This window comes from Mus musculus, chromosome 13, assembly GCF_000001635.26.
Source record: "Mus musculus strain C57BL/6J chromosome 13, GRCm38.p6 C57BL/6J".
In the NCBI taxonomy this organism is placed as follows: Eukaryota; Metazoa; Chordata; class Mammalia; order Rodentia; family Muridae; genus Mus; species Mus musculus.
In genome coordinates, this window is record NC_000079.6 from 54,902,544 (window position 1) to 54,923,544 (window position 21,001).

Here is a 21,001-nt window from a genome sequence, read left to right on the forward strand (position 1 = left end):
CCAGTGCTGCCGGCATCAGGTTGCCCCAACCACGCACCTGGAACCCTGAACCCGGAACCCGGAACTGCAGCTCCATGGGATCTTAGAATACCTGCCCAGACAAAGGCACACTGACACACATGTGTTAAATAAGTAAATCTGAAGAGAGGAGAGAGAGAGAGAGAGAGAGAGAGAGAGAGAGGGAGGGAGGGAGGGAGGGAGGGAGGGAGGGAGAGAGAGAGAGAGAGAGAGAGAGAGAGAGGTACGCTATCCAAATCGGGCACTGTGCCACATTCCTGTAATCCCAGCCCTTGGGAAGGTCAAGAGTTCAAGGTCATTTCCAATTACGTTGTGAGTTTATGTCGCCTGGGCTACATGAGAAAAATTTCAGACAAATGGCCTAGCAGGACAGAAGTCCAGAAACAGATGCACACATTAGTGTAAGAGTTTGAATTTAGGAAGCTGCTCCCCAGGCTGGCTGGGGAGAAGGCGGTCTCTTTTGAACAATGGTAGAGAATCAGTTGGATGTCCATACTGGGAAGATTAATCTTGACTGTCGACTTGACTGGTGTCTTGGTTACCTTTCTACTGCTGTGGGCTCTTGAAACCTCAAAGCCCACCCCGTTTGACACATCTCTTCCAACTAGGCCACACCTTCTAATTCTTCCCAAACAGGTCCACCAACTGAGGACCAAGCTTTCCAATATAGGAATCTATGGGAGCTGGTCTCATTCAAACCACAAATGGATTTAGAATCACTTGGGCAGTGGGAAGCACACCCTAGGCTGTGCCTGCAAAGTCATTTTCAGAGAGAATTACTCAAAAGCTGACTCTGAATGTGGGTGGCAGCTGTACCCCTTCTGTCAGCTTTCTGGACCTCCAGTCTGTGATGGCCACCACACACTCTTGCTGTGCTTCGCCATGCTTCCTCATGTAGACTTTGAAACAGTGAGCCAAAACCAATCATTCCGCCCTTAAGATACTCCTCCAAGCATTTTGTCATAGTGAGATTAAAAATGGCAATACACATACAGACATCAATCTTATCCCTTATCTCAGGCTACACAATATTAGAAAACATCTTTCTAACAGGTAGGACCCATGGCACTAACATCCAGGAAGACATTAATAAATCAGATTACATTAAAATAAAGTTCTTCAACTCATCAGCAGACACCTGAGATTTCCCCTTCCACGTCAGCACGTCTCTTGGTTTCCCTCCTCAGGCCTTGTTCAGGCAGCCATATTGACTATGTTGCTGGGCTGGCAAGGGTTTTGTTTCCTTGTACGCTAAAGAGAGTGAGCAGGTTGTGTTTATGTGAAAAAGATAGCAACTAAATAAAAAGAGACTGATTTTGAGTGGAAGCAAGGCACAGAGCACCGGAGAGGTTGGAGAGAGGAAAGAGAAGGGGGAAAATGAAGTAATTATATTTTAATTTAGGGCTGGAGAGATGGGCCAGCAGTTAAAAATACTGGCTGCTCTTCCAGAGGTCCCGAGTTCAATTCCCAGCACCCATATGGTGGCTCATGACTATCTATCTATAAAGGGATCTGATGCCCTACATTTAATGAATGAATGAGTGAGTGAGTGAATAAATAATTAAAATAAAAAATTATCAAAAGAGATAGTATTGAGACAGCAAAAATCATGTCCCAGGAAGGAATAAAATATTTTCTATGCATAACAAAGAGCTTCTACATATCACATATAAAGACATCTAATTATTGGTAACAAAGATAAAAAATAAAATGAGCCGGGCAGTGGTGGCCCATACCCTTAATCCCGGCACTTGGGAGGCAGAGGCAGGTGGATTTCTGAGTTTGAGGCCAGTCTGGTCTACAGAATGAGTTCCAGGACAGCCAGGGCTACACAGAGAAACCCTGTCTCGAAAAACAAAAAACAAACAAGATAAATAATAAAATAAAATAACTGAGCAAACATTTAACTAGGTATTTCACACACATTAAAAGATACCTGTCCCTGTTGTAAAAAGCAGTATTTATTTATTTATTTATTTATTTATTTATTTATTTATTTATTTATTTATGTCTTGTCAAGACAGGGTTTCTCTGTGTAGTCCTGGCTGCCCTGGAACTCAGCTATCTGCCTGCCTCTGCCTCTGGATTGCTGGGATTAAAGGCGTGCACCACTATGCCCAGGTAACAATGCTTTTCCTTTAGATATCAGGATATACAAAGTTAAAACACCCCTCAATGACAACTGTAAACATTAAAAGAGGGCCATCTCCAAATTCCCCTACGTTTTGGAACTCTGACAGCAACCGTCATGAGGGCTTTATATGAGATGTCCCTCCTGAGATTGTCTGAGAGTCACTGCTTGTCATAGCTCCAAACAGGAAGTAACCACGCGGGCATTGGGAATAGAACGGATGAACTGCCGTGGGGTCACTTAGCGCAATACTGGGCTCCAATGTTTGTGAATGAGCTCCAGCTCCACAAGACGGAGTCTCAGAAACGCTGAATGAAATAAACCTGCTACATGGGTCGGTGCTGTAAGATTCTATTTATATAAAAGGCAAAAGCCAGTGAAACTAATCAATGGTAATGAAATCAGGTTAAATGTTACCCTGGGAATATCAGATGCTACCCTGGGGAGGAAGAGGCTTTTGGGCTCACTGATAATATTCCATCTCTTGATCTTGGCGCTGTTAATGATGTGTGCTTACTTTGTGAAAATATATCGAGTTGCATGTATGTCAGATTTAAATAAAAATCTTCATAAAAAATGACACCGAGGGCTGGTGAGATGGCTCAGAGGGTAAAGGCACTTACTGCTGCTAAGCCTAATGATCCACTGATCAATTCTCAGAACCCATAGAAAATAGACCCAAGAGGTGGATAGCTCCAAGAGGTGGATAGCGAGATGCTGGTTTGGTGAACAGGTATGCTCATACATCACAGGTGTGTACAGTTCCTAGAGAGATTTGACAGCGTATGAAGTTATAAATACACACATATTTTTTTGGAATTTGATAGATTTTATTTCACTAGAGAGATTTTTTAGGTCCACAGAAAAATGGAGCAAAAAAGCAGCAAATCCTCACATGCCCCTCCTCCACCCCCTCCTCCACCCCCTCCTCCAACCTCTCCTCCTCCTCCTCCTCCTCCTCCTCCTCCTCCTCCTCCTCCTCCTCCTCCTCTTCCAGCCATTCCCTCTCCTCCTCCTCTTTCTCCTCCTCCTCCTCCTCCTCCTCCTCCCGCCATTCCCTCCCCCCCCTCCTCCTCCTCCAGCCATTCCCTCCCCCTCCTCCTCTTCCTCCAGCCATTCCCTCCCCCTCCTCCATCTCTCCCATCAGTGTCCCATGGATCAACCTGGAGATACCAACTGTTGGTCAGAGTTCACAGTTTAGCTTGTGGTTCACTTTGGATATTCTTTTCTTTACTTCCAGATTTATATATATTTATTCTGTGTTGTAAGGTGTTATGCCTGCAGGCATGTCTGTGCACTGTGTACATGCAGTGGCCTTGGAGACTGGAAGAGAGTGCTGGGTCCTCTGGAACTGCAGTTTTTGACAGCTGTAAGCCATCATGTGGGTGCTGGGAACTGAACCTTGTACTGACTGTACAAGTGCAAGATTGCTCTTAACCACTGCTGCCATCTCTTCAGGCCCCTTGATTTTCTTTTCTTTTTGCAGTCTGTTTTTAAATTAATAAACTTCATTTTCCAGGAGTTTCAGTCATGGCAAAATTGAAATGATAGAGGGTTTCCACTTGCCACTCTGTTGCCTACACACACACACACACACACACACACACACACACACACCCCACAAAGCAGACACACAGAGACACACACATGAACACACATACACACATAAACACATACAGACACAGTGGGCACAGACACACACACACACACACACACACACACACACATTCCTCAGAGTGATACTTTGTTAGAGTTCATAATAGCTACTTGTGTTGCTGCAACCAACTGCCTATAAGAGACAGGGGAGGAAGAGTTTGTCTTGTCTGCCTCACATTTGGTTGGAATACCATGTCGGGGTTAAGGGGAGCTCACAGTCAGCAGGGATGGGCCTGGGACTCCTTGCATCTCTAGATAGTGAAACTGTGACCAACATTCACCTTGAAAACTCACTGCACAGTAACTGACTGCCACGCCCTCCCGGCCTCAGCCACCACAGGGCTATTTGCTCTCCCTATAAATGTGACCATTCCAGGTAACTTATGTAAGTGGAACCCTACAGCGTCTGCACATCTGTGTCACTTTAACAGAGTGCTCACCGGGCTATAGCACATATCAGCACTTCCTTCCTTTTCAAGATGAGTAATATTTTATGGATGTGTCCATGTCATTCGGAGTCCACCGTGGAGCCTGGATCCGTTCCACTCTTTGACTGTGTTGCTGAAATTCCTTCCCAGGGGATGTGTAAACAATTTCTACCCCTTCTCCTAAGGTCCCAACTATGAACAGAGGAAAGATTCCTCTAAAATGGTCTCTGGGGAACCAATGAGTATATTGGGCTTCCCTACAGAGCTTAGGTGACGTACCCAACAGGGATGATGGCTTTCCGATAACCAAATAGATGGAGTCTCTCCCATTTAGTGTTCCCTGCAGATCTCAGGGACAAACAGCTGACACTTCCCAGCCTTTATACTATAGCTTCCCCCCACCCCCGGCCACATGCAATTAAAGCAGAGTTGTTCATACAGCAGGTGTTCAGGAGCAAAGAGATACTCAGGTGAGGTCTCATGACCCCTTCCACCCTTTCAGTCATCAAGCCCAAGAGGTGTGATCCTTTTATAACTGGGGGAGGGGGGGCAGTGGGAGGCTCAGCTGAGCTCCGCAAGATGGCAGGTGCTTGGCCAGGAGGGTGGCCATAGCACAAGAGGCTGTCATGAAGATTCACATATGGGTGCTTGCTTGAGCCTTTGCCTCAGAACTTGTTGGGTAAATCCTCCAGCAACGGGATGGCTCTAATTTTCACTTAGGGTCTCAGCCACTCAGCAGCAGCCGCATCTTCCTGAACCCCAGCAGCCTGAGGGATCACGTTCTACCCGGCTTTGCTCACATGCTGTTCCCCACCCCAAGTTTCAATTCTGGAAGAAGTTTTAAGTTCACATCAAAATTGGGGTGTTACAGAGAGGTTCCCCCGTCCCCAGTTCATGCATGACTTCCCCATTTTTAAACATCTCTTACCAGGTTGTTACAAAGAACATCTTTATCAGCACAGCCCGGGGACCATCACATCCTGTGCTGTACATTCTGTGGGTCTGGACAAACATAACCACGCCATTCCACCACTGTGCTGTGAAACAGTCGTCTTTCTACCTTAAAAATCCTCTCTGCTCAGCCTGCTCACCGCTCCACCTCACCCCCCGACTCCCGGAAACCATTATTCCCCTTCACCGTCTCAAAGCTTTGATTTTTTTAGAGACACCCGAAGCTGGAATCACACAGTCTATGCCCCGAGGTTGGCTTCTTTCACTTAGCACCACACAGTCAAGCTTCCTTCGTGTCTTTTCATGACCCGATAGCTCATTTCTTTTTAGTGCAGAGATAATAGTCCATTGTTTGCAGGTAGTACGGGCTATTTATCCATTCATCTATTGAAAGGCAGTTATGGATAGAGCGGCTGTACACTGGTGTTGCCATGGTTATTGATACAGCTGATTACTATCAGCCGGTCTTTTACTGTTTCCCGTTCATTGTCCGTTTCCCGTGTTCTGATTTTTATGTCTTTGTGGTTTTAACTAACCATTTTATTCTATTTTATCTCTTCTCTTCTTCTAGCATGCCGGCTATATGTTTTCATTATGCAACTAGACACAGCCCACTCTTCTGATTTACGGCTATCGCAGGTGCTTCATGGTAATAAAATGTCTACAGCCCCCCCAATCTCTCTTTCATTACCATTCATTATGACACACATGAGCTGTAATCATCGAATACATTATTGCTATTATTATTTTGAGCACTTATCTGTAATATTAATTAATTTAAAAAACACTCATTTTAACTCTCCCTTACTCCTCTCCTGATATCCTTTCTGTCTTTACACGGATCTAAGCCTCAGACCAATATAATTTTTCTTCTCACTAAAAAGTGTCTCTCAACACTTCTTGTAATGGCAGGCTTTCTAATGACATATTCCTCCAGTTTTTGTTTGGCTGAGAATGTCTTTTATTTATTATTATTCTTGTTATTACTACTACTACTATTATTGTGTGTGTTTGTCTCTGTGTGTATATGTGTCTCTGTGTATGTGTATGTGTCTTTCTGTGTATATGTGTCTCTGTGTGTGTGTCTATGTGTCTGTCTCTGTGTACGTGTGTGTGTCTGTGTCTATGTCTCTGTGTATGTGTGTTTCTCTCTCTGTGTATATATGTCTCTCTGTGTGTCTGTGTCTTTCTGTGTATATGTGTTTGTGTCTCTCTGTGTTTCTCTGTGTGTGCACGCACACACATACATGCATGTGTGGGTGTGCATGTGTGTGTGCACGCATGCACACACATACATGCATGTGTGGGTGTGCATGTGTGTGTGCACGCATGTGTGCACGAATGCTCATGTGCGCTCATGTGTGGAAGTCAGAGGGCTCTCATCAGGAGCTGGTTCTCTCCAGCGATTTTACCCACAGGACCAGCACCTCCCCAGCCCACCTGGAAGTCCTGTTTGCCCTCCACATCCACCAGTCAGCGATGTTGAATACAGAATTTCAGGTTATTCTTTTTCTTCCAACGTTTTAAAATATTGAACTCTATCCTCTCCTCACTTCTAAGTTTCTGTACAGAGGCCTGATGTGTTTTTTTTTTTCCATCAGGTCTCTCTCTATGGCTCAGGCTTGCTCCAAGCTCCTGGGTTCAAATTCCTCCTCTGTCTCCACTTCCCACGTAGCTGGAGCTGGAGGAGCGTAACAGGCTCAGATGCGATCCCAAGCCAAGTATTTCCAATTTCTAATGTTTCTTTTTGGCTCTTGCTTAGACTCGCTCGGCTTAGGTAACCCATCTGTTTTTGTTTGTCTACTTTCTTCCATCAGAGCCCTTAGCATATTAATCATAGTTATTTTAAATCCCTGCTCTCTGATCATCCCAATGGCCTACTGCCTTTGAGTCTGCTCTGCTACTTCCTCTAGTTCTTCACATTTTTATTTCTGTTCTTAGAGGGGCATATATACATATATAATATATGTATTATATAACATATGTAAATATATAATATATGTGTGTATGACATATATTGTATGTTATATATATTAGAAATCTAGACACAAGGTTTTTGCAACGTCTTACAAATGAAGGGCACACTGAATGAAAGGAGATGCTGTAAACAGGCCTTTATTTGCGGTGCTGGGAAGGTTTGGGCATGGGACGGTGCGCTGTGGTGCGCTGTGTGTCTTTTAGTAGACCTGGGATGTGACCCTCACTGTGTTTCTGTTAAACATAAATAAATGTATTGCAAGTCCATCTCCGTATCTGAGCAATAAAATTGGACCCAAAGTGGCTTCCATACACACTCAACTGTAACCCAGCTCAATGGCAAACAAGCTGTAACTTAACCAGGAGCAAACCCTGGTAGCCAAGCAACTAACCTCAGCAAAGAGAGCCGGGAGCACCAGGCTCGCAACTCCTCAGGGCTATAGGGATCAAGAAAAGTCAGTCGGTCACTTCCTGTTTTGCTGGCTATAACTAGAGATTGGGCCTTGTAAGGGGGTGGATAAGCATGGGTGGGCAGGCATTTAAAACAAATTCAGTCAGGAATGCCACCCAATTCAACCTGCTTCTTGCTTAAATAATGTTTATTTAATAAGGTTTATTTATCATCTCAGCCTTCCTATGCTCTCAAGTGGGTCAGGAAGGCAGAAGGCTAGAGTCTGGGAGGCTCCATTCCTTACCTCAAGCTCTGACTGACAGCACTGTTTCTCCTGAGGGCTCCCTTAGCTGAGGACAAAGGGTTCAGCTGTGTTTGATAAAGGCTACTTTCTCCACCCCCACCCCCAGCAAGAGCCTTGGGGTGTTTTTCTCTGTTCTCTTTGAGAAGCTAATAGAGTTGAAATCACAAACACAGGGACATCTCTAAGTTGGGTCTACAACTGTTTAAGTCTCAGACTTGTCCAGTGTGATGAGTCTTGTCAGTGGGGGAGGGCTCTGGGGAGTTGCCAGCCATGGGGGTTTGCTCTCCGGGGCTGCCTGGTCCACCTCTTCCTGTCTCCCAGATTTGTCTGGTCCTTACCTCTCTCATGGTGAGTTTGTTCAGCATATTTCTTGTGCGGGTAGAGAGATGAGTTCTAACGTCCATTCTGAAAGATACGGGGAGGGACTCCATCGGTTTACAGTTCAAAAATCATGAGCATTTTAGGTGTGCATGAATGCAGAAAGAATCATAGAGTGAATTCTCACGCGCAGTCAGCTTCAGCTTCTACAAATGTTCCTCGGCTCTGGCTCCATCCATCCCTTCTCTCATGCCCACTCTTTATTTTTAACCAATGTAGTTTATTCTCCGACCAACAATTTCACTTCTAGGAATTCACCTTAGAGAAACAGAACGCGTGTGAGCAAAATGACTTATGTCTACGGTTATTTATTGCAGAACTGTTTGCAGCAAGAAGATATTGGAAACAATATGAATGTCCACCAACAGAGGCCTGGCTAAAACACACCCAGACAGTGGATAACTGTCCAGACGCGGGAATGGCTGGGGAGCCATGCTGGGCACAGAAATGTGTTATGAGGAAAATCCACAAAGCAACGTTAGAAGATGCACCCAGCATTGCAGCTTTGGGGGGAACCAAGGGGAAGAAGAAGGAAGGAAACATGGGGTTTTTTTTTTTTTGTAGGCACATAAAATGCTTCCAGAGAGATAAACAGGATACAGCGGAGGCCAGCTGCCTGTGCCAGTGCCCAGGGACAGTAGCCAGAAGGAGGTCTTTCAAGCGTTATTTTGTGAGCAGACAGTCTCATTATGTAGCACACAGGCTGGCCTCCAACTTGCCATTCTCCTGCCTCAGCCTCCCAAGTGCTAAGGGTATAGACATGGGCCCATACCTGCTTTTCCAGCTTTTGATTTATAGTCATGGGGCTGCAGTGACCTGGTGACTGGCCAAGGGAACACCTGGTTAAAGAAAAGAAGACACTCTTTTTCTGGCTGGCTGTGGGGCATCAGGATGTGCCTTCAATGTCTACCACTGGGCTAGCCTCCTTTTCATACATACAGTCTCCTATAAGGCAGGTGGCCCATTCCTTTCCTAGACAAAGACTGGGCTCTAGGGAAGAGGGATATCCCTGCAGAGCCGGTGGGAGCCAGGTTTCACAGGCTGCTGCAGCCCACATTCTCCGGAGCACACAGGGTCTGAGTCACCTTGCGTCCCAGCGTCAAGCAGACCAAAACTACAGCATCTTCAGCTAACACGCCAAGTTGCCAAGGCCAGCTCATCCTCTCCTGAGGCCAGATCCCAGCTCCCTCTCCAGGGACGAACCCAACACCTCTCTGCCCTCACCACACCATCCAGTCAATTTTAGGTAGAAAAACCAGCAGAGAAACCGTAACACCCCGTTTATCCCTTGAAATGCAATCAAGCTGAAGGAAAGAATTAATTTTTAATTCCATCTTAATTACTCAGAGAAATAATCTATTGGCAGAGTCTGGCCCCGGGATGCCCGGCCTGATCCCTGCCTGCTGCCGCCAGCACCTGAGGCACACTCCAGGCGCTGCGAGCCGAGATGGGGTGGGCGGGGCTGGTCGCTGGCGCTCTTGCTCGGGAGTCCTTTGCGGAAAAGAACCCTGAGCTGAAGAAATTAACGCACTGTCTCACGTGGCCTTCCTCCAGAGATGTCAGACTTTTTAAGAAAAGCCATGGGCAGTATTACTTGGAGATTTAGCGCGAGGGAGATATGCCAGGCCATTTGTCACCCTGGGCTGAGAATATGGGGCTTTCTTACCACTTTGCGTTAAACAAATAGTCACGCACCTTATGCCCAGGACTCCTACTGGAGCAGAGGAGCTGGGGACCCAATAGACCAAGCCTCTGACCTCAGGAAACTGTCGCTCCAGTTGGGGGAGAAACAGGAAAACAGCAAGCAAAGGTGGGGCAACCTGAGGGAGACCTACCTCAGTCCATGCAGTGTGGAGGGGCAAGGGCTTGCCAGTAGCAGAGAGGGAGCCAGAGCGAAATGCCCAGAAAGGGCACATTTTAGGGGCCGAGGTAAGAGCACTGCAACTCAGTGAGTGCAAAGGTCCTGAGGCAGGGCCTAGATATCACTTCTCCAGTGCAGGAAGAGTAGCGTGAGTGTGGCTGTGTCTTGTACCAGAAGAAGACACCGAATGCCTGCACATACACCCATGGGTGCCCAAGAAGCTAAGAAGCAGTGGCCCCCTGAACCGCTAGCATTTAGGAATCTGCTTGCTGTCATTCTGTCCCTTCCCTGCTGCCAAGGAATTCAGACAATTGCTAATGTCCAGGAAGCCGCCCTCCGCCGGCCCTCACCAACACTGTTTTGATGTGCTAACAACTCTTAATGAATATCCTAATGAGTCACTAAAAATGGCATCATTAGTTTGAGAACAGAACAGTCTGCAGACACGAGTGTCCAAAACAACCAGGCGCTTAGCCAGGAACCAGCCACTGCCCCCTCCTAGCCCTTCTGGGCAGGCCTGCCCTCCCCCGCGCGAGCAAGGGGCGGGCTGGGTGGGGGTTTAGCCTCTGCCTCCTCAGGTTCTGGGTTGCCTTTTTAGTTGCTTCCTTTCTACTGTTAGTACACCAGGAGGCTGGAGCTCAAGAAGGGAGAAAGATGACAAACGGATTGGGAAGGTAGGGGAGGGGCTGGGACGGGAGAGAGGGGAGGGAAGGGGAGGGGAGAGGAGAGGTCTGCTTAGCCGCTGGAGAGGAGGTGAGCCTATAGCTGGAGGGTGGCCAGGAACTTGAAATGCTAACACATTGGACGAAGGTTCTATAAAGCAGGCCGAAGGCTAAATCTGACTTGAGTATATTTTATTTGCCCTACACAGCAGTTAAAAAATTTTTAATCAGCTTCCTACATTAAATTGTTCATGTAAAATTGTGCTTGATCAGCTTCTCCCGAGAAGCCAGAAGCTCTGGTTTCCTGAGCCCACGTTCTATGGTGTCCAACTGGTTTGGGGGGAGGGGGACTAGGTAATGAAAGACCCTTCCCAGTTATCCCCACCCCCACCCCATGTTCTCCAGATCTACAGGCCAAGAACTCACTGTTAATATCTATTACCAGTTTGATTTGGTTTAGAATCACCATGGAAACACAGCTCTGGGTGGGTCTCTATGAGAGTGTTTCCAATAGGTTTAACTTGAAGAGAGAAGACCCCTGAATGTGTGTGTGGGGGGGAGCACCACTGGGGGAGGTGTCCTGGGCTGAGTAAGAAGGAGGAGGGAGCTGAGCCCCAGGATTCATCTCTCTCTGCCTCCGGACTGTGGTCACAATGTAACCACCTGCTTCACACCCCTGTTACCTTAACTTTGCCACTGCACTCAAGTCTTGAGGCAGAATAAACACCAGCTCTCTTACTGAAGTCTCATTGGATTTGCTTCTGTTACAGCAAGGTGAAAAATAATTCAGAGAGAGGTTGGGGAGATCATGGCACAGGCATCAGGACCTGAGTTTGGACCCTAGCATCCGTGTAATGGCTGAGCTCTTGTCTCCACACTCCTGAAGGTAGGGAAGAAGAAACGTGAATTTCTGGAATCCATTGGCACGTATGCCCATCTACATGAGCATGTATGTGCACCTCACACACAGAGAAAGAAAAAGCGATGAATCCATCAGCCAGGATGACCTTGAACATCTGGGCTTCCTGCTTCCACCTTCCAGAGGCAGGTTTTACAGGGGTGTGTCACCATGCCTGGCTGGGCAGTTGACATTTTTTCATGGAGACTTAAAAAGCAACGAACTATATGTCTCTAAGTTGCTCTTTCTCAAAAATAAATAACAAAGTATCAAGAATGAAATTATGGGTGAGAGTCAACTTAAGAAAGTAGAGACAACTCCCGGGTGTTTGATATGCAAGTGAGGGTGAATTTGAAGACCCCAATCAGGGGGTTCAGGGGGTCTCCCCCTTTCTCTCTCTCTCTCTCTCTCTGTGTGTGTGTGTGTGTGTACAGACACTCTGAATGAGTCCTTGTTGAAGGACAGTAGGTAGAAACCAAAGAGGTGATTAATATATGCAAAAAAAAGTTACACAGCTATTGTGTGAAGTTTGAGAAAACAGCTAACACACATGGGGTGGCGGGGAGGGAAAGAATCCAAACGTTAAAGAGAGGGTTGTCACAAAAAACCAGACCTTGCTCACCTGGACCCCCAGCTCTTGACTTCTTTTCCCAGTAGCCTTCACTGTGTCAGAAAGCTTCAGTCTGAGGGCTGGTGACTCATGGGGGTTAGGGGTGGGGTGGGGGTGGGGGATCTCCTAAGGCCATGTCCTTAGTCTGGGAACCTGTGAATGTGACTTGTTTAGGAAGCCTTTGAGAGTGTAACTGGGAAGTTTGGGATGAGGAAATTCTCATAGATTGAGTGGGCCTGGGATCCAGCGACAGTGTCTGTGTTAAACCAGTTTTTATTGTGGTGGCCAAGTGACTGAAAACCTCACGTGAAGAAAGGCTTCCTCTGGCTCAGGGTGACAGTCTCTGGCTGGATCCACTGCTGTTAGAGATGGTGAGGCAGGACAGGTGGAAGCTCATAGCTTCTGAGCCGCTCATCTCTGGGCAGCCAGTAAGCAGGGAGGGAGTGTGGATGGAAAGGCCAGATGCTGACAGTAGTTGTGCTTCCGCCATTTTGTGGGTTCTTCTTCCCCCACCCTTTTCCACCTTTTCAAACCCCTAATACTAAATAGGAGAGAAAAAAGGCTAGTGGGGAGAGGGGGCGTTGCGATCATTAGACTACTTCCTGCTTGTTAGGGGTGTTGAGTTCCTTGGGACAAGTTTGACCTTTGCCTTTACAATATCTAATTTCTCCTGCTTCTTAACACATGACTACTTAACAAACCATGGCCAAAAGCAACTAACAACAACCCTCAACCAACAACCAAAACCTCCCCACCCCACCTCTCAGGGCCCTATCATTTATATAACTGCTCAAAAGTCCTCAGAATTCCAAATGTCACACAACCACAGAAATTATCTTCAGCTGCCAAAATCACACCTCTGCTAGAGCACGAGGCAAATCATAGTCAGCTGCTGTGGACAAAATGAAGCAACCCCATGTCCCACACCCAGGGTTAAAACAAAAACATATGCTCGTAATGTTTCTGTGTTTTTTAAAGAAACCCAAACTCCAAAATTGTCACCACAGCCAATAGATCAAGTTTATGCCTAGCATGACTTCCCCTTCTAAGCCCTGATCCTTGAAGTGTACCCTGCCTTCCAATAACATCCCAAGCTGAGACTTCCACACAAGGCATTTAGGAGCATTCTAACCATTCTAACCCACAGCCACACAGTTATAAAATCCCAAGGAGACAGGGTGGCGCTCTGATTCAGCCCCTGTGGTCCCCAGGGCAGTTCCATCTGAAAGAGGTAGAACCTCTAAGAGGTGGGAACTGGGGGCGGGAGTTGTCTTTAGGTCACCAGGGATGTATATTTGAAGAAGGACTTTGTTTTAGTATGGGTTTTACTACTGTGAACAGACACCATGACCAAAGCAACTCTCATAAGGACAACATTTAATTAGGGCTGGCTTACAGGTTCAGAGGTTCAGTCCATTATCATCAAGGCAGGAGCATGGAAGCATCCAGGCAGACATGGTCCAGGAGGAGCTGAGAGTTCTACATCTTCATCTGAAGGCTGCTAGCAGAATACTGGCTTCCAGGCAGCTAGGATGAGGGTCTTAAAGCCCACACCCACAGTGACACACCTACTCCAACAGGGCCACACCTTCTAATAGCGCCACTCCCTGGGCTGAGCATATGCAAACCATAACAGACTCTGACCTCTTCATCTTTTTCTCTCTGCTTCCTGGCCATGAGATGGATGAGACTGCTGCAAGCTCTTTTCACAGTGACCCATCTCATCCCAAGCTCCCAACAAGATCCTGGACTGTAAGGTTAAAAAAAAAAATAAACCTTTCTCCTTAATAAATTGATTCCCTCAAAGTCACATCACCATGAAGAAGGCAGACTAACACCAGCAGGGATTGGACAGGTGTGGACTCCAGCCCAGGAATGCTGGCAGGCATGAGCAGCTGGGAGAGTCTCCTTTAATGGCCTTCCCATCAAGGAGCATCAGACAGGAGTGGCCAGGCCTCATAGCTGTGGCTTTTCTGTTCTCCTAAAGCCTTTAAGACCCACCCACTCAGGAAGCACCGGTTCCCTGACTCAGCAACCAGTTCATCTTCTCTGACCTCATCCCCAAACACAGAAAAGCCCGAGCAGCACGTGACCAAGTATCTAGGGACCCTGTGGCCCAATCAAGTTGACCCCTAAAATTATCCATCATCTTGACTCTGAGGTTCCGGAAGGCCTGCTACCCACACTGATAATGTTTCAGACTTCTGGCTTCCAGGACTGAGAAAGAATAAACGTCTGTTGTTCTATGGCTCCAAGCACTAGAGGATTTGCTGTGTCAGTAAGGGAGAAGTCACTCGCCTTCCTGCCTCCCTCCTCCCCCACCCTCCGCCATGCTCCTGAGACATCTATGGCCACCGTGTGTGCTGTGCTCTGATCGCTCCCTCCCACCTTTTCATTTGTAATGTCTCTTGAAAACCTTCTCCACAGACGTCCGCCCCCATGGTCTTTTTTATGTCCGTGTTGTATTCCACCTTGTGCACGTCCCATGAAGATGCATTTTTATTCAGGCTTGACGATGCTGGGGTGGCTTCTAATATTTTGCAGTCGCAAGCAAGGCTGAGGAGGGCATCTTCTTCCACACAACTGTGGGGCAGATCCCGCTCCCCCCACCAAATGCAACCGACCCCTCGGAGAGCGTGTGCCTACCACATTGCTAACAGCATTGCCAAGTTGGCCTCTGAGTTTATATACTGCAGGTTCCTTTTAGAAAGTACATTTTTTTTCTCATTATAAAAGTAATCTTTTAGTGGAATTCTTAAGTGTGATTTGATTACACCTTGTAACCAAAATCTTTTCTAGCAGAACATAGTCAATGGGAAAATAGCATCAATTACCTGAAATTTTCCTGCCAGCCTGTCCTGATTGCCCTTCTCCTGTTAAATGTGGGGTTCTCTACTCCGTGTCTGGTTTTGCTCCAGGTGGCCATGAGGCAGGGCTTGGGGACAGGGCTTTTTGAGCCAGGATGGCAGCCTTAAGAAAGGAAAGGTCCCCGCCTCTGCCCCAGGTCAGTGACTAATCCCAAACGCCCACCTCTCAGGCCCAGTCTCTCAGTGTGAGGAGGAAGGGGAGTGGAAAGTTTCCCCCTCGAGACAGCCTGATAATTAATATCAGGCACTCAGTGTGTCCTTTGGGTTCCTATCTAGGGCAAGGCCCCTGGCTTTTTAGGCTGCCACCAACTCCTACCCTTTCCCTGATTCCTGAACTGGCTGCCAGGCTGCCGGGCCATTGCTTCCTATTTGGCATGCTCACCTCTCATTGCGCCCCGCCACCTTGAGTGACAGTTGTTAGAGGCTAGAGAAAGGTCCATATGGGTCAATTTTTCCAGACCCTTTAGAAATAAACAAATTAGGAGTATGGCCTAATGGCGCATAAGGCTGATTCACCCCTACCTCCAGAAAATAATGAAAACACACACACACACACACACACACACACAGCCCCAAGAAGAGGCTGACTTCTCAAGACTATCCATCCCATAGCCTCCCGGCCTGCTTTGGCCAGGACTGAGATAAAGCCCAGATGTGAGCTACCATCTCCTGCTCACGTCTCACCCTAAGGACTTGAAGGGCTCATGGGACTTTGAGGGCCCCGAGTGGCTGCTCCCTGTTCCCTCTGTGACGCTCCACCTCCAACCCATGGTCAACCAGCATCTCCCTTCCTCAGCTTCGCCTGGCTAATTCCTTATCATTTTCTAATGACTCAGTACAACTATTCCCCCCTCCCGGGAGCTGGCCTTAGCTTTACCTTGCTGAACTAGGTGGTTCTTGGTGCTAGAGTTCACCTCTCTTGGTTCATTTATCACATGTGTCCTGGCTTGTTCAAGGAATCTCGCCACCGCCAACCCAGCATGCTATCTGATGACTGAAAAAACCAGAGGTGTGGTGACAGTCCTGTCCTCAAACAGAAAGGAATCCCTGTGTTTTGGCATGTGTATACACGACAAGCCTCTCACTGTGTGCGCAAGCCAGTGATAACGCACTGGTTTCCAGTCATCTGACCTGACTACAGGCTGTCAGGGCCATGGCAGGGTCAGCGCTGGCTCCTGTGAGCGGCTGCCCAGCTGTCCAGCTGTTCGATCAGCCTGGGTCTACGGGGGTGGTTGGCCAGCTCGGCTCCATTCCACACGTTTCTCAGTTCCTTAAAGCAGGATCCCAGGTCAGGTCTTGTGGCTGAACTCATCGTTAATGCCAGGAGGAACCCTTACCTTCTACAGGCAGAAGTTACAAAGGCTGTGGCTACTGAGGAGGGTAAAACCTACCCAGACCACAGGGTTCTGAGACCATCAGCCGGTTCACCCTCTTGTCTATGGCTTCCTTCCCCAAGTCCCTCGCTCGTGAACAGCTTCCTTCCTCTTTCCTGCCAACCAGGAGGAGGACCGAGGTCTCTTTCTGGTTATACCAAGCTGTGTGCACAGTTTCATCTCTGCACCCATCTGAGAGTGCACTTTACCCTGAATAAAATCTGTTCAGAATTTTGCTGGCTCCCGGCAGCAAAATTCTCACAGAGTGGGCCCCTCCCTCTGGGTCTCAGTGAGCCCTGAGGTCCTATCCCACTCCTGCTGGAGTCTGCAGTCCCTGTCCCATCTCACTACCCCTGACCTCATCAAGGTTTCTTCACCTTTCTGACCCTTGAGTGGCACCCCCTGCTATCCCTGCAAGACATTGTAATGGGGACATCTAATTGTGCCAAGAATTTTGTGTTGTGTTCTCACAGTCAAGACAGAGAAGAAAAGAAATTTAGAAGGCTGTGGAGAGCCCGGGTGTTATGAGTTACCTCTCCCAAAAGACACACTGGAGTGTTAGCCCTTGGGGCCTCAGAATGTGACCCTATTTGGAGACAACATCTTTACAGAGGCAATGAGGTTGAAATGAGGTCATTAAGCCGGGCTCTGGTCTGGTAGGATTGATGTCCATATACAAAGGTGACAGGGTTGACATGGGAACACAGGTAAAGGGTAAGTAATGAAAGACACAAGGCCAGGACCTTCCACGAGGCCTAGAACTTCCACTCCCTGCCAGGCCTCAGAGGGAGCAGCCCTGTTGACCTCTGACCTCGGCTTTGTCACGTTCACACTAGCCTAGTGCTGAATAACTCCAGCTTGCCTTACTGTGTTCCCAGGCATCCTTGGGACAATAATACAATGAGGGAAGAAACACCAAAGAAATACCAGCACCACACGAAGACATGGCAACTGAGAGGCCATCAGAGAGCCCATGACTGGGGCCAGGGACCAGTTGGCTGTCACTGGGAGGGTATGAGCTTCTGACCCTTTGAGGACCCTGGCCACCTAAGTGCCTCATCTTTCAAACACAAACACCCACAAGACAACAGGTAAAGGGACAGAGTTAGCCTGAAAGTTATTAGCTTGATCCCTTTAGGGCAGGGGTACCCCACTGCCCAAATTTGGCTGGGGGTGCATAATTAAAACAAAGTTTTATTAGGACACAGCTATGCTCACTTTCTAATGTACTGACTGGAGGATCTTCACCCATCGGGCCAGCACGAAGAAGCTGCCATATGCAAAGCCTGGACATGTCACTGCCTTATCTGTTGTGGGGGAAAAGTTGCTAATCCCTCTGTCAGGTAGAAAGAGACCTTGGTCACAAGGCTCCTCCCCATCCACCCTCTGTGCCCCTCCCCCCGTCTGGCTACCTGCTGTGTCCATTCCCAATGCTCTTCTCCCACAGACTGAGCCACTTCCGGTTCAGGATGGTCCATGCACGCAGGGGTGTGTGTGCTCTACAACACCATCTGGGCTGACTCCTGGAAGCTACCTCCACCCAGGGAACTCCATCTTGGTCTCATCAGGCCCCAGTTTTCCCTGCTGTTTTCTTCTTGGTGTAGCATCCACCATAGGCCCTGTGAAGTCCCTTATCCCAAACTTGCTGCTCGACTCTGCATCCCTGGGAGACCACAAGCACCAGGGCAGCAGGCTAGCTTCAACTCAGCCTGAGCCTTGCCATGGCCACCCCATGGGTGGATGCTCAACAGAAGAGTCTGTCAGGAAACCCTGCTGCTAAGGTCAAAGGCTGACATTACCAGAAAGCCCCGAGCTCCATGCCAAATGGTGGACTCCCTTTGTCAGTTGGGCTTCTCCTTCTCTGACTTTGGGGAGCTTGAACACCCCCACCAACACACACCTCTCTACCTATGGAATGTCATGTAGCCTTGGTTACATTACAGGTTCAGCTTCCTTTCCCCAGAGAAGAACCCATTCAGCAAGCACCTGAGAGTCCTGGAGCGCCTCTCTATGCTAATGAGCCATCGCAGTACCTCAGCCTTCAGCCAATGAGCTTTGCCCTCCCTGGATATTCCTGCCCCCATCCCCAAAACTATATAACCCTTGATTTACCCCCAAATAAGGTTGACCTGTCATCTCCCTGAAGCTGACCCTGGACTGTCTTCATTTCTGTTCTTACTCATGGCCCCCGAAACCCCTCTGTTGACTTGGTTCTCTTTGTCCTCATGATCTGGTGGCCAGTGACGCTGGGTAGAAAGCAGACTCACAGCTGGTGCCTGAACAGGGTTTTGTGAGTCCCCCCTCCAAAAAGAGGAGAACAGGATTTTGTGAGTCCTTCTCCCTTCCCCAAACAAAAGGGGATAGCAGGCATCTTGCCTGGCCATCCTGACTTTCTTTGCTTTCCTGTTGGTTTGCGCCTTCCAGTTTAGCCCAGATATAGCGTGCAGAACAACTGAAGCCTTTCCTTCAGGGTAGCTCCCTGATATTGGCCCTAAGGTTCCCCTACCCTCTTTCTAGACTCCATCAGCCCACCTGGATGTAGGCAATAACCTCTTAGTCTCTCACAAAAACCCGGAGATGCAGCAGCCATTTAAGAAGTCACTAGGACGGCTGCCAGTTCCTTAATCTGCAGGAAGGCTGAATGTTTTGGACCTCGGTGGAATCCCCTGAAGCTGAAGGTTACAGGAACGTTTCCATTGGAAACGTTCTTTTCTAGCATGGGAAACACCTCATTGTATTAAAAAAAAATACTCTGTCAGATTAGAAAAAATGTGGGCCCTATTAAATGGAACTCAGCAGAAAGCCACGTGGGTTCTCAGTCCCATCTGCTGTCCCTTCCCCCACCCCTTTGTCCCCCAACTAGCAAAGCTGCACTTGTGAGGACCTTAAGAGAGGATGTCTGTGGGTGTCTGAGTGGGTCTCACTTCCCCCTCTGCTTGTGGCCGTGGAGCCCAGATACTCTCAATTGATGACCACCCCGACAGGGGCTAGGTTCCCGCAACGGCAGATCGATGTTTTGTTTGTTTGGTTGTTTGGTTGGTTTTTTGTTTTGTTTTGGTTTGATTTTTGTTTTTGTTTTTGTGAGACAGGGTTTCTCCGTATAGCCCTGGCTATCCTGGAACTCACTTTGTAGACCAGGCTGGCCTCGAACTCAGAAATCTGCCTGCCTCTGCCTCCTGAGTGCTGGGATTAAAGGCGTGGGCCACCATGCTCAGCTCAGATCACTGTTTTAAACACTCTGTTTTTCCAAAGCTCAGACAACAAGAGGCTTTAGCTGAGCGTGCCCTGGCCAGCTTCCGGTTTGAGACAAATGCCTTGCCCTCTGGCTCTTGGTACTCAGTCTGAGCCGTCTTCCCTGCTGCTTTCATGGGGGAGGGGGGGCGGTCAGGTGGATGGGGATATGCACTGGTCCTTCCCTGCCAATTGCCGCCCGCCTGCCCACAGGGCTGTGTCGGTACATTGGTACCTAGCTAGGGTAGGATTGTTGGGGAGGGGCCTGCAGGCGCTTGTCCCTAGGCTGCCAGGAGCGCTCAGTCCAACCCCTCTAAGGGCTAAGACCTGGGCTATGGCAGGGATGCCAAAGACGAAAGCCAAAGCAAACAGCTGGCAGTGGCAAGGTGGGCTTTCCCCCAGACTAGGAATGAGAAGGACCCGCCAGACTGTTGCTTCAGGTCTCCCTTGTCCCCTGGGTCGCAAGAGGACGAAGGGAGCAGAATCTGTGAACAGGGATGCTCATGATTACGAAAGGGTCAGCTTCAGGGAGACAGAACTTTATTCGGGAAGAATCAAGGGTTATATAGTTTTGGGGATGGGGGCAGGAATATCCAGGGAGGGCAAAGCTCATTGGCTGAAGGCTGAGGTACTGGATGCCTCATTAGCATAGAGAGGCGCTCCAGGACTCTCAGGTGCTTGATGAATGGGTTCTTCTCTGGGGACAGGAAGCTGAACCTGTAATGTAACCAAGGCTACATGACATTCCATAGGTAGAGAGGTGTGTGTTGGTGGTGGGGGGGGGGGCTGAGGGTTTCAAGCTCCCCAGACAAAGTCAGAGAGGGAGAAGCCCAACTGATAAAGGGAGTCCACCATTTGGCACAGAGCTCGAGGCTTTCCAGGAATGTCAGATTTAGACTTTAGTAGCAGGGTTTCTCCACAAAAGCCCGCTGATGGAGGGAGGTGATGGAGGGATGGGGCAGCAGAGACACAGTGGTCAGATGACCACTGCATGTTCCTAACAACCACCACAGTGTTCACAGTTCTGTAGGCCATAGGAGGAGGCCAAGCTCCCTCCTCTCCTGTTGGAGCTAAGAGCTGTTTACCAACACTGTCTAGGTGGTCAGGCCTGCCAGTTGTATCCCCAGACAAGGAGCCAAGCATAGAACTGTCCCTGCTGCAGCAGAACACACCAGCCCATCCTTCCTCCTGGGATCCTTCTCACTCCATCACCAGAACTCACAAAAGAACTGTGTGTGGGGCTGGAGAGATGGCTCAGCAGTTAA

At 48.4% G+C, this 21,001-nt stretch overlaps 1 long non-coding RNA gene across 1 annotated transcript; it reads left to right on the forward strand.

Annotated features, from left to right (window-relative positions):
* The first annotated feature begins 10,691 nt into the window (after positions 1-10,691).
* On the forward strand, positions 10,692-11,932 carry 5330429C05Rik (RIKEN cDNA 5330429C05 gene). The gene is made up of 2 exons (NR_167691.1): positions 10,692-10,769; positions 11,528-11,932. It is a non-coding gene; the product is annotated as an RIKEN cDNA 5330429C05 gene (long non-coding RNA).
* Positions 11,933-21,001: the final 9,069 nt, after the last annotated feature.